The 13984-nt window shown below is 38.0% G+C and overlaps 3 long non-coding RNA genes across 4 annotated transcripts; 2 read left to right on the top strand and 1 right to left on the bottom strand.

Annotated features, from left to right (window-relative positions):
• The first annotated feature begins 5998 nt into the window (after positions 1-5998).
• On the top strand, positions 5999-6977 carry LOC120740708. Its single transcript, XR_005697452.1, has 2 exons — positions 5999-6368; positions 6823-6977. It is a non-coding gene; the product is annotated as an uncharacterized LOC120740708 (long non-coding RNA).
• A 2280-nt stretch (positions 6978-9257) lies between these two features.
• Positions 9258-10825, bottom strand: LOC120740713. The gene is made up of 2 exons (XR_005697459.1): positions 10726-10825; positions 9258-9813 (listed from the first exon to the last, which is right to left on the bottom strand). It is a non-coding gene; the product is annotated as an uncharacterized LOC120740713 (long non-coding RNA).
• Positions 10601-13592, top strand: LOC120740712. Of its 2 annotated transcripts, none has more exons than XR_005697457.1 (4): positions 10601-11367; positions 11751-12067; positions 12554-12663; positions 12897-13592. It is a non-coding gene; the product is annotated as an uncharacterized LOC120740712 (long non-coding RNA). The 2 variants fall into 2 exon arrangements; XR_005697458.1 differs by having other exon boundaries at positions 12349-12663.
• The last annotated feature ends 392 nt before the right edge of the window (positions 13593-13984 follow it).

The raw sequence follows: 13984 nt of genomic DNA, 5'->3' as shown, positions 1-13984 counted from the left end.
AGCACACTGTGTTCTGTTGATCTTATGTGCTGCACAATAATGTTTAATATTTACTGTCATATTCCCATATATCATTGTGATGTTGTTTATTCTATTACTCTTGTTCTCTTCTGCTTGTTTTCTTTTTTCTTTCTCAGCAGGTGATCCAGGTGATCGATATATGCATTTTTTTTTTTCTGCCCGTTCTGTTGGTTTTTGTCTTTTGCCCTTCTCCCCCGTCCCTCTTCTCAGCTGTTTTCTCTTTCCCTCTTTCTTTCTCCCCTTCTTTCCCCCAGTCAAGTCTGTCCCGTATTCAGTAAGTGAAAATAAAATAAACAATAAAAGGTGAATCAAATGGACCATTACGGCAAGGCTGGGATGGTCAATTTGGTAAAGTAAATCCGTTGGGCATCTTTCTTTGCCTTTAGACAACAATTCTGATGGCAAAAGAGCCAAACGGGACAGGCAAAAAAAAAAAAAAAAAGATGGAAAGTTTATTTCATTTGAAGAACTTGTATGAAAATATCAGCAACTGAAATCCATCATACAGGAAAAAATCAATTCCAGTTAACAGAATCTAGAAACTTACATTTTGTTAGAGCAATATCAAATTTAAATATAGTTGCATCCATTCAAACTAACAGGGGAATTTGATCACATTAACATGTCCATTTGTTGTCATATACACTAAGCCTTTTTATACCTAATATATAACTTATTCATATTTTTTCTGGCTGCTTCACACATGAAAAAAATGTTTTTCATGCATAAACTTTCCATTTCATAAAAATACAGCAACACTTGTGTCGTTGCCTCTCGTACATAGTATTTACATGTTTTCAATTCTAAAAAAGTAAAAAGAATTTGCTGTTGTCACGTGAGGATACTGAAAGGTTTGAGTTTCCACAGGTGAAGCATGGAAAAGCTGGAAAAGTCAAGTAAGTTGTGGTTTCCTGGAAACAGACGAATCTGTCACCTGACAAAAGAATTAAATGAGAGGAAGACGGTAAGTGTCGCTGATGCGTGAATGTGGTAATAAAACAATCTGACAGCAAACATAAAACGCCTGCTTGCTTCCCCATCAAACCTCAGTGAAATATAGAAATGCCCCCCACGCAGCGCTGGGATCTGCCCCGTCCTTGTCTGAGCTCACAAACAGAATTTCGTGCAGCAAACAGCAGCACATCCATATAGATCGCGCTGCTGGCCAAAGGTCTCTGTTTACTATTCATAAATAACATACATTTACTAGATATGTGTGAATATGATACTAGAAAATATGGAAGTCTGGAACATTTAACTGCAGAGCTCAAGGAGGATAGAGGTCACTCTCCTCCAGCTCCTCTTCAGCACTCCTGGAAATCCCACCCGTAAATGTGAAATAAATGAAGGTCATCACCATTTAAAATAAATCATAATTCGCTTCCTGTTAATTCCCCAGGGTTCCTGTTTGTTTGTGCTCTCACTATGCAAACTGGCTTTTGGTTCTTCCACAAAATGAAACTCGGGTTTGAGTGTTTGGACCCAGAGGAGCAGATCAGTGGTTAGACTGAGGTTTTAAAATCAGATTTTGATGTTTCATGGACAAAGCTAGAGAAGCTTTGATGGTGAGAGCAGTTTGGAAACCTGGGTTTAAGTTTGGATCACATTAAAATCATATTAAAGTCCATCATTTGGAGCCAGAAACACTCATATGAGTTTTCAGTGGAGTAAATTTGTTTTTAGACCTGATTAGGAAAGTTGGTTTGGAAATACATGATCATAATAAGAATCAGCAGACTGAACGTGAAGAAGAAATTTCCTGCTCCATCATCAGCATCATCAGCACGGGTTCACCCCACACTGAGTGAGAGTGGGGTGAACCGTGAGAAGCAGCAAGCCGTGAACGTGATTTCAACCATCGGTAAGCTCGTCACCCCTGCAGGAAGCTGCTCCGACTCCTTAAATGAGACCTGTTTCCTGCTCTCAGCAGTAATAAAGTTAAAGGAAACTAATATACATAAACTAAAAATCGATGTACCGAAAGTAATAAAAACTAGACGAGAAAAATCTCACTAACTGAAATTACTTTGTGAGCTTGGAAATTTAAACTAAACTAAAACTTTAGAGGAAATATCTTTGGTCTCAGTATCTGTTAGTTTGGTCAGATGTCTGATGATACACGCTGCGACTGTGCCGCTCTCAACTCGAGCTCAAACTTCTTTCATTTAGGTCGTTTTTAACCTTTCTGCCAAATTACAGCAGGAAGGATTTTAGTGGATGTCCTGGAGCATCCAAAGGTCAAATAAAGGTTCAGATAAAGTCAAAGACAAAGTCTGCAGGACATGAGAGCTGGTGGTAAAGGAGTGGAACATGCTATTCTTTAAACATTTTTCATATTCAGCACATCATTGTGAGGTTTCCTGGTGAATACTGCCCTTTGGTGGCCAAATGAGGTCATTGCTGCTCTTGGTGCTCACCTACATCTTTATAAAGCACGGTGCTTTAGGAAGTGACCGACTGTGAACGACCTTCTTTATTAAAACTGAGACACACGATAGAATCACACTGGGTTTAGCATTTCACTTTAACATGGATGCTGAAATCCTTCCAGAAAAGTATATCCATGATCTCCTCCACGCATGTGTAACAAGGCCGACCTGTCACTGGACTCTGGGAAGTACCCTCATCCACTCATCATCACTGTTTGGTTTCCATGTTCTGGGTCAGTGGCCCTCCTGCTTCATTTGAGACCCTCAGTCTGAACGAACACTGTAAACTCCAGTCGAATCGGAGTTTACCCGTGCTTCAGTAACAATGACTGTATAAAATATGGACAACCTAATCCGGTCTTTAAGTGATGATGTGATGAATCCTGCTTCTGGGCCCAAACTACTCTGCCTTTAATAAGGCTTTTGTGTTTTTTACATGTTTTAATGCTTTGTTCTATTTAATCTCAACAAGCTCCTAAAAACAGTCAGTGATCATTGTCAGCCTCTCTCGGGTTTTATAACCGCTGATCATTTTAAAGCTCAGTTTTTAAAACCTTATGATGTAATTACAGCCCAGCCCATGCAGCAGTATATTAATAACTAACCTGGTATTGTGGATGGACTATCTCAGTTGTTCTCCCGGCTGAAGTTCGGTCCGTTTACAGCTTCCTGCCATGCGATTGCCTGAACCTACGGGAGCCCTCACGTTAACTTTTATTGAGTTGAAAAAAGTTAGCATTCATAGTCCAGCTTCACTGTTTATATTATGCTAACATACTTGTGTCGCTAGCAATCACGTAGCACATCATTAAATGCCAGCTAGCCCAACTTCAGTAACCCTCCAAACGTCACTGCTGTTTAGTTTTCTGTCTTCATTTATGTTGGAAGTGATAGCAGAGCTGTACATCATAATTTGTTTCAGAATTCCCTCATTCAGAACATGGTATATTATATTTAGATGGAAACTAGCGAGCTAACTTCCTGCTAACTTCTAACTGTTAAATTTCATAAATGCGGTTTTCATGGATGCCTGGATATTAAACTTAATTGTTACACCTGGTAGAGCAGCAACGCTGATCATTTTATTACAGATGAAAGGATTTAGACAGTTTTTAACTCTCAGTGATGCCGCAGTAATCGTGTGACTTAGGGACCTGCAGCGGAGTTTGGGCCCAGGCACGGCTAATGACGTCAGACTCAGGGGTGATTCTAGGATCAGAGCTTTGGGGGTGCTGAGCACCCAGAGAGCTGCCCAGCCAGGCAAAGTAAACTTTACTCGTCACGATGAGACTTCTTCTCTGTCTCTGTCAGTCCCTGCATCCTTAAATGTCTCCAGTTGTCCCGAGTTCTCTATGACTGTCTCCTTGGTGCATTTAAACCCCTGGTCCTCCCTGTCCTTGTCCTCTGTTGTCTTTGTCTCTGTTATCAGTCATCATAATTTTACCATCTCTGTGCAAGTCTGCAAATTTCTTTATTAAATCATAAGATTCTTAAATTCATCAAGTCTCTCTGTGCCTGGGTCCTCGTCACAAAACATGACATCACTGTTCTGTACATTTTAACACAATTTAATCCCCACATTTGTGAAAGAAAAGCAAAACACTTTTTTGAAAAGTCTGTAACAAAACCATCAAATCTGATCAAGTTTATTTAAATGCTGCTAAAGAAGAATGGATTGAAATAAAATAAAAAATACATATAGTTCCTTAATTACTGGGGGGAAATTATGAATGATGCTCATAGTGAGTGAAAGGTAAACTGAGTGCATTTTTGGACAGAGATTCACTTTTAATGTGTATGTATAATATAATACAGATGCATAAAAAAACACTCCCAAAACAGAATAAATGATTACAAATAAATTATTACAAAATATTAAAAAATATATATATATAAAAATGGAGGCAACTTTGCCTGTGGTAGAAATACCATGCATGAAAAAATCTTTACTGCAGATACTAATTTTACTAATTTAATAATACTAATTTTGGGAGAGCTTGACATTTTATCAGGTGGTACACACTGTAAAAAGTTTGAGAAACACTGATAAGTGTGTGTGTGCTTTTGGAAAACATTTAAAGCTGCTGTACAGAATCTTTGAAACAAGCTTAAAACATTTTTAGAATATAAACAGAGCATCTGCTTCTCTTTACAGCTCCTCACTCCACCAGGGCTGTTTGGCACTTTCTGATAGTGTGCAAATGTGGCGCACGTACTGTGGCAGTCATACAGACAACTGGACGGTCCAAAAGTTGGCCTATCTATTACTGGCTGAGGTTTTAGTAGAGTTGTGGCTGAACCACATAAAAATATATCATTAATTTTAATCTCCCCAATCAATTATAATGTTATGTTGGAATGTTGTTAAAGAGGGTCAAAAATGTTTCAACCCAGTTTGTTTTGCAGATTCTGTATAGCAGCTTTAATATAGGGAGGACACAACTTCCAGATTGTGTGAGTAAAATCAGGTTTTTTCTCTTTGTCAGTTTAACAGTTTCTGTTTTGCCCGTCTTCCTGACCTTGTACTTTCTCCTCACATTGCTCTCTTTCCTCTCTCCCTCTTTGGACTGACAATCATACACAAATAGATTATATTCAATTAGATGAAAAATTACATTAATATGAAAAACGTACTATTAAGATCACTAACAAAAAGTCCTCTCTCAGTGTACTTTCAACCAAAAGGCAAATAACCAAACCACATAAACATCTAATAAAAGATATAAATATTGAAACACTGATCCAACATTATTCTTGATTGACGGATGCTTTGATCTTACACTTTTACCTGAATGTGGCTCCTTTTTTTGAAAAAACTACCTTATATCCGTTATGAACCTGGCTGTCTCTCTGTACACAAACACACACACACCAGGAGTTATAAGGTTAATGAGCATTCAGTCAGTTAGCTAGTTAGTATCCATTTCAAACAGGACAGTGGTAACAGCAGTAAGCTAAGGACAATTTTAAGTTTTAGATTTTAAATAAGCTATATACATTTCAATGGGAGCAACAGGACGGTCAAATGTCGCTGATGTTACTACAGAGCAGGATGGATTGTAGGACAGCAAACATAATCGGAAAACACGTTTTCAACACTGCAGGTTACCTGGTGTAATGTTTTTCAGCTAAAAAGAATCATGTTCTGACTCTTACCTAACTATATAAAGAGTAACTGAAGGTTAAATGCAGCTAATATGTCCTGTTTTAAGCCAGGCACTAACACCTCCGCTCCGCTGTGTCTCAGCCACCATCGCTCTGGCAGCAAGAGCGCTAGAGCCAGAGTAGGGGAGAGGCGAGCTGGAACAAACCATTTTGGGAGGGAAGGAGGTTATCTATACTTTTGTTGTTGAAATGTTACGCCTCAACCAAGTACTGTATGCTTTTTATATTTTTAGTAGTGTGTCACAAAAATAGCAAATATTGTCAAAAAAAAGTAAGAAATCTTTGGGGGTGCTTTGATTCATTAAGCACCCCCCAAAATGGGCTAAAATCGCCCCTGGTCAGACTTAAAGACCAGATAGCGCCCCAAAAATGAAGCCAAAATCTCTCTATCGCCCCCTGGTGTCGAGCTGCAGTATAGGTCATAAACACCGCTTCTGACGTGTTAGCGGATGGGACTGGGGTCTAAAAGAAAAAAGAAAATTCTCCTCAGATAATTTTTTCCAAAGATGCTTTCTTTCATTATCAGTAGTTCACATCACACTGATTTATGTTCAGTGGGTCTCCTTTCTCATAAGTTTGATTCTAATTGCGACCATAATTCTGTTAAACGTCATCATAACAGAGTGGGGACGCTGAGAGGAAGTCCAGCGTTTACGTTATAAAACCACAACAGACTGTTTTAACCTGAAAGCCTGATGTGTTCTTCAGTAAACTACCCGACCGACGGACCCGAGGCCCCGCCGCACTTTTTCGGTAAGTCAAACGTGTTTGTAAGCTAGCTAGCTAGGTCCTGAGACCTAGCTAGGTGTTGGGGAAACTCGGCTGTTGGGGAAACTCATTTTATAAAGTTCGTTTAGCTAATCTGTGCAGGCGAATGGATTTATCCTGACTAAAGAAATCAAGAGAAAAGCACCAGGCTGCTCAGTTACTAACTACTGTTACTGTACTCTTATTATGAGCATTATACTTTAAGAGCAACAGGCTGGACTCTTCAGCTCCTGTGCAGGGCTGATTATTAAATATAAACTGACTCAGTGAATCAAATGACTCAAAAACCGATTCACTTTGGTGAGTGACTCATTAAAACTCGATTCAGTAAAAAGAATCAAATTTACCATCACTAGTGCAGTACTCCGTACAGCTTACATCCTTTAAGATTTGAGAGATAAACTTTATATTTTACAGTTTGTGATGTTTGTGATTACAGGAGCTGCCCTCAGATTCAGACCTCAGCACCATCCAGTGACAGCACACAGATCATCCAACATGTTCACATTTTAACAGCAAAATTAACTGATGAAAACAGTACAAAGGTTAAAGTACCACATCATGTGCTGTCAGTGAAAGCTGCAGCTGTTTTATTGATAAAGTTAAAGACAAAAAGTCAAAAGAATTGATCCCCCCATGTAACTGTGTCACTGTATATCAGCATTAACAGGACCTCAGTTTAGTGTTTCAGAAAGCTGCTGATCTCAGACCTGACGGCTTCTGTTTTAAACACTGAATGTACTCAGCTGCATGAAGAGTACATCTCTGACACAATTAAATAAAACCTGATGAAGGTCAAAGGTCGTCACTTGTATGTTGAACTAAAAACTGGTGATCTGGAATTTTTTCACTGTTTTCTGCCAATAGTGTGTTATTTACTATAAAGTAATTCAGAGTCATTCATACCAGACCAGACAGCATAATATGTATTTACATATAAAACTTTCTACAGGACTGAGTACAATACTTCTAGCATTACACAAAGCAAAGGTCTCCATCACAGTGTTCATAAATGCAGGGTTTATACATCTTTTGGGGTGGGCTCCGAATATTTCCTGAGGGAGCTGGTGGTGAAGATAATGAGTCCTCCATGATCCTTGGGATGAGCGTCAGTCTTCCTGATGTTTCTGAAATGATGCTTCTCTCAGAACATCTGGCACAGGACAGCTGTGATGAAAGAAAGGGAGGAAGATTCTACAAACCTCTGGACCCAGGAAACCCCCCGAATGTAGCTGTTGATGATAATGTGGACTCTATTATTAAATGAAATGAACAAATTACACTACTATGAAACCTGCTGCTGCTTTGTTTAATTTGTGAGTGTAATGAATCTAAAACTGTTTAAATCTTCAGTTTTATATCATCCTCAGTCTTATGTTAGGCGAGGCGCCTCTGTCAGTGCACCCTAGGGCAGCTGTGGCTACAACGTAGCTTGCCATCACCAGTGTGTGAATGTGTGTGTGAATGGGTGGATGACTGAATGTGTAAAGTGCTTTGGGGTCCTTAGGGACTAGTAAACAAAAATATACAAATACAGGCCATTTACCATTTATGTTATAATCAGGACAGCATTATATTTTTTGATATTAACAGTAACTCTGGGCCTCTATGGGGTGTGCAGCGGATCTAATCTCTGTCTAAAAATGGATAACAAAAACTAAGGAGTGCTGAATCATTCAAAAACAGGTGTGTAGCATCACTAACTAGCTAGCACCAAGCCAACACAGTGCGTATGCTAGGGGCTAATCTAGCTAAGTAATTAACAGAGTGATTTTAGATGTTGTAGAACTATAAGATGATAAGCTGTGTCTTATTCATAATAGTGACGTGGTTATATTTACCCTAATTTTGCTCCTCCCCTTTGTGAGTGTGGACGCTTCATCTCTTTGCTCTTGAATACTTTGCTTGAATACTTTGCTTCTTATATTGATTTTTATTGATTTTTATGCTGATTTTTTCCCTTTTTTCCGTGTGAGCTTACCTGCGATAACTTCTGGACACTTGTAGATCATTAGGACTAGAGTGTTCTTAACAGAAACAGCAACATTTTATGGTTACCTTGTCCTCAGCGCTCCGTGTGTCTGTGGCCTAGACACAGCTGAAGCCTGATTACAGCGTCTGGGCACCGAGCAGCCTCAATAGCCTGGAAAGGTGCTAACCGCTAGGCTAACTAGCAACAAGATGCCTTCCCTCTCCACAGATGACTACCACAGCCTCCTGCAGAAGATTGCAGTACTGGAGACAAAAATTCATCGCTTAGAAGTAAACGTGGAGGTAAATGGACTGTGTGGAAATGAAACAACCTTGCCTTTGATTCAAAACAATGGCGATGAGCAAGCTAGTACACAGCTAAGGAGCACAGATAACATGACCAAGAAAGTAGACTCTGTGCATTATTATAAATCCTCAAGTGATAATCCCCCCTTAGACTGTCTTGGTGCAAAACCAAGACATAAATCATGTCTCGTGGAAGGGGGAGGACGTATCACAGGCAGGGCACAGCGAGCTGAAATCTCTGAAACCGACTGGCCTTCACTTCCTACGAGACAGAGAAGCTCTTCTACCCCTGTATACGGGAGGAAACAGGACTGCACTGCAAAAAACGATTTTCAAGAAAGTAAAAAAAACCTTGTTTATGGACATTTTTTCTTATTTTTTGCCTAAAAAGAAAATATATTCTTAACAAGCAAGTTTTGGACAAGAAAATAAAGCTTATTCTAGGAAAATATGTCTAACTTTTCCTTAAAAGGATATTTCAGCTCATCTTGAGCTTTATTTACCAGTTACAAGGCATGACAATGGTTTGGTTGAATTTCCAGAATAAAAATAAGATTATTTTTCTCATTTCAAGAGTAAGGGCACTTAAACAGCTGCTCAGTTTAAGAAATGTATTTATTGACACTAAAGTTTAATATAATTGCTGTCAAGTTTGACACAATATGCAGTATATGAACAAAGGCAGGAACTAAAAGCACATGGTAAACATGAAATACAGGCCCATTTGAAAAACAGAAACAGCACAACTCATTCACTTTAGGCCATGTCAAACAGAATAATAGATCAGCATCAGTATATCTATACTATGGCAATGCTAAAATCACATTCAACTGTCAGAATTTATAGAAAAACAACAACTTCATTTTAAAAATTGTCACAAAACTGTCCAAAACAATAACCTGAAAATACAGTTCATGCATGTAAAGCAGTGTACCTTTTATAAAACATATGTTGAGCTCACGTGTAGTCCAATTACATCACCCAGGTAATATTTCATGACCGCACATGTCATATCTTTGTGTGTGAAACTGTAATATGGAATGAAATCTCATATCATATCATTGTTGGCTGGCTTTCCACCACTGAATCGGTCCTGTATGCCCACATGTTACTCAGATTTCTGTTCACTGCTGATGAGGGTTCCCTCCTAGAACTGCAATTGAGATTAGTTGATTAATTGACTAGTTGCGGATAAGGAAATTAAATACAAGGTACACTGATAATTTCTGAAAAAATTTAATGTCAGAAATATACTGCATTTTATAATTTACTCTAAAATATGCATGTTTTCAAGCTGAGTTTAATAAATGGATATTCATTTAATGCTCATTGCTATTTGGCAGCTTAACTGTAGTTTAAAAGCCTTGAAAAATCCTCAAAAACCTAAAATGGGAAAGCTAAACTAAAGAACACAGGAAACATGGAAAATGTTGCAAAAACCTTACAACCTTGAACAAGGAACATAAGACATGAAAACATCAGGGAGGGAACACAGATGATAACACAGGAGAGAATACAGACGATCCGACAAAGAACACACTAAATATACACACACAAAAGGAAACGAGGAATTGGCAGACAGGCACGAAAAAACAGCTGACACTAATCAGATGAGAAGAGACCAGGAGGAAGCAAAACAGAATACACCGATGCAGGGCAGGGACTATCAAAGTAAAACAGGAATAAACACGAATATCGAACCAGGGACAATACACTGAAGACAAGGGAGGTACAGAGAACACCTAAACACTGGAAATAATTAACAAATAACTAGGAAACTAACTGACACAATGAATATTAATAAACACAAACAACCAAGGAGACTGCAGACCATGACAATCGGTTTATTTAAAACAAAAGTTTAAAAAAATACAAAATGTTGTTTTCTCTAGTAGAAGAAATTAAACACTATCAGAATATTCTTTATGAATAGATAGCATTGTTGTGGATTATAAGGAATAAGCATTAACATATCTACTGTTAAGCTGTAAAAACAAGTAGACATCTAACATGAATATTTTATATGATTATTTTCAAAGATATTAAAGTATATAGTCAGTCTCACCTTACAGATTTTTGTGTCCTAATCGATCCGCTGCATCATCCATTGGCAAGGTGGTCGGAGTGTGTTCGAAGAATGTGATACCAAAATTAGCTGTAAACACGATATTCTTTGACACATCCATCTATGCCACAATCTTCACGGAAATCTGGACTATGGCTATGTGCAGAATTAATATGACTCAGTAGGGATTTGAGGGTCAGACCCACAAAAACGATGTAGATAACACAGCGCCAAATCATTTTGTTTTACTGGTCTGTGAACTACTTTTCCCATAAAGTCAAGATATCCAGGATTATTCCATTATGGGGTAGGAATGGCTATCCTAATTCAGTGCCTTATAACAGCTGTAGTAAGTAACAGTACCCACACGTCGGTATTTACAGAACATAATCTAACTAAATAGTCAAATATTTAAATATATATCATTTTATAGGTATAAAAGAGCGAACTAAACCATTTCCGTACACAACCCCATACTCCTGAGTTGGTACAGCCCACCTTCCCGCCTCTAGCTCCGTGCCTAAGCGGTTGGATTGCAGGATTTTGGGGTCTGGGTGTAGATGCGATACAGTTGGTACAGTGTGAAGAAATTAAGGCACGCTATGGAAAAACTGGACGAAATAACAATTGCCAACCTGAAAGGTATGTGACTGTTTTGTTTTTTCTATGTTTTGTGTTCTGGTATGTTGCATGTTAAGTCGCTAGCATGGCAGGCTATACCCGGTTGTTAGCTTAGCTTAGCTGTGCGGTTAGCTTAGTTGCATTAGCATTTTTAAATATGCTAGTGCAGAAAGTTATGAAAGAATTCATGTCCAGTTATTAGTTTCAGTGTCTGTGAATTTATTCAACAAGTGTGCAAAGTGCTATAAGTTAATGCCAGTTTTACAGAAATTGTGGGAGTTTCAAATTTCTATTAGTGAAGTTATTTCATTATATACTTTAGCCCAGGAAGCAAAAAAAAAAAAATACATTTATATGTATACATGTATTTAATTGATGTATCACAAATATATTATTTTTACCAGTCAATAGGAGGAAGGTAATTTAGAACCTGTGGAGCAGTGAGGAGGGAGAATAATGGAATAGAGTCATGGTTTTAAATGGTAAATATTAAATTATGTTTCCTATGTATCCTGTCTGTTACCCAAGCAAAGCTGTCAGCTGGCTTGCACATGAGGATAATGCAATGTAGTGATAATTGGAAACTCCTATTGCAGAAGCAAATGTTGGAGAAGACCTGCTCTCATCACTTTCACGAGATGACATCAAAGATCTGTTTCCTGGTCCTGAACATTTCCTCAGGCGTCGGGCTCTATGGCTTGCAGTGCACAAATGTGAAGAAGTAAGTTCTGTCCTATCGCTGTGTGACAAAACTGAGAACACACCAGCTTGTTTTATGCAGTTTCAAGTAATTCCACCAATACTCACTTAACAGATAGACAGTAGAATCTTCTTTAGTTTTGATTTAAATCAAGTGGCCTACACATTTATTAAATATACATATTTTTTTATTGTTCAACACTTTACTTTACTAATATTTTGTTGTACTTTCTTTCATATTTAGAGACCTAAAGTTCTTGTGCAATTTTATGTGAAATTAGCCCTATGTACACTGTATTTTAGAACAAGACTGCTGCTGAAAAAACGCTAACAACTACTGGAGATGGTGACTTCTTCAGAGAGGAACCCAGCACTTACCTCCATCCAAAGTTTTTGGATGGAGGTAATGCTACAGTATCTTGATTTGTCTACATTTATGCTTTGCAGATTACATTATTTGCAATGCTTAATGGTGTTGCCCTGTCTTATTTTTCTTTTTTCAAACCAGTGGAACATGCAGCAGCTGTGTTCAGAGCCCTTCCCATGCTTTTCCCTTCCAGCACAGTACCACCTAAGAAGCTGGGCATCTGTAGTGAGGCTTTTTACCATGTCCTAAAGGTAAGGCTGCAATATTCTATGTGTATATATTGTTGAATTTTGCAGTTACTCATGTTTTCATTTTATATATTTTACTGTGGAGTCAGTCAAATATTCTTAAAGTTCAGATCCCCATAACATGTTGATGTTAATAAAACCTACAAAAAAAAGTTGATCTATTTTAAACTGTAATGCAACTCAAAAATTGTGTTTCTTACAGTCTTGTTCTAATCCTCTTTTTTTCTGTCACGTAGACTTCAGAAGACCCTGAAGGCTACCTGCGTCAGCGACCCCTGGCTTGTCCAGTTCTGCTTGTCTCTGAAGGCAACTGCATGATAGCTGTTGGAACCACACCGGTGAGCACTTTTGACCGGAAGGATCTTAATGAGGGACTACTCTATCTGATGGCATATTACTATGCCCTCCACCTCACATATCCATAGTGCATTTCCACGCTGCTGTCTGTCTTGCAAACTGAAATACTCAAAGACTCCATCCATGACCGAGATTCAACCCCCTCTTACAAGAAGGCGCTTGGTGAGTGGAAGTCATTCATTGAGTGAGTCTCCCAGATGACAGACTCCATCTGCCTTGTTTATCAGACTCAGTGTTAGTCAGTGAGGTTGTTTTTTTTTTCTATAGAAAAGTTGTTCAAATGTAAAACACATGTTTGTTTGTGTGGTCGTTAAACTTGTTCTTCTAAAATGTTATGTAATATAGGATTTGAAATAGTGATTGTTTTAAGCTTCAGCAAAATTTATTTTTGATACCAGCCATGAGTGTGTTATACTGTTATTATTCATTTTAAGAGTATCTGGAATATGCACTTCTTATATTGGCCATGTTACACAGTACCCTGCGGAAATGTATAATTTTAGGCATGATTCTCCTGGAACAGACCTCAGTGAGTTACTGACCCATTGCTGTGTCAATAAAAGCGCAAAATCTAAGAGTGCTTTTGCTGTCTTAATTTAAGATGAATTCCCTTATTTTTAGTAGCTTTTTGAAGAGATGGTGTCTTATTCTCAGGAATTTTTGCTGATTATTGTTCTCAGAGTCGAAACATAATTCTTATAGTTAGCTCAATCAAGAAAGAAACAATTCAGTGTTAAGAAAATTTGTCCTATAGTAAGGTGTTTTTTTTATGTGAAAAATCTAAATTAAGGTGTAGAATCTTAAAGTAAGCAAATAATTCTTGAAAACAGCTTGTTCAAGAAAGCATAATACTCATTTTAGGTACAAATTTTCTAAATATCAAAGTGTCTTTTACTTATAATAAGTCACATTTTCTTCAAATAAGCATACATTTTAGACAATTTTGTCTAGTTAAAAGGCATATGGC

The sequence above is a fragment of the Simochromis diagramma genome, unplaced genomic scaffold, assembly GCF_900408965.1.
Source record: "Simochromis diagramma unplaced genomic scaffold, fSimDia1.1 OVJJ01000433.1, whole genome shotgun sequence".
NCBI lineage: Eukaryota > Metazoa > Chordata > Actinopteri > Cichliformes > Cichlidae > Simochromis > Simochromis diagramma.
Note: the sequence above shows the minus strand (reverse complement) of the source record. Positions and strands in the feature narration are given on the sequence as shown.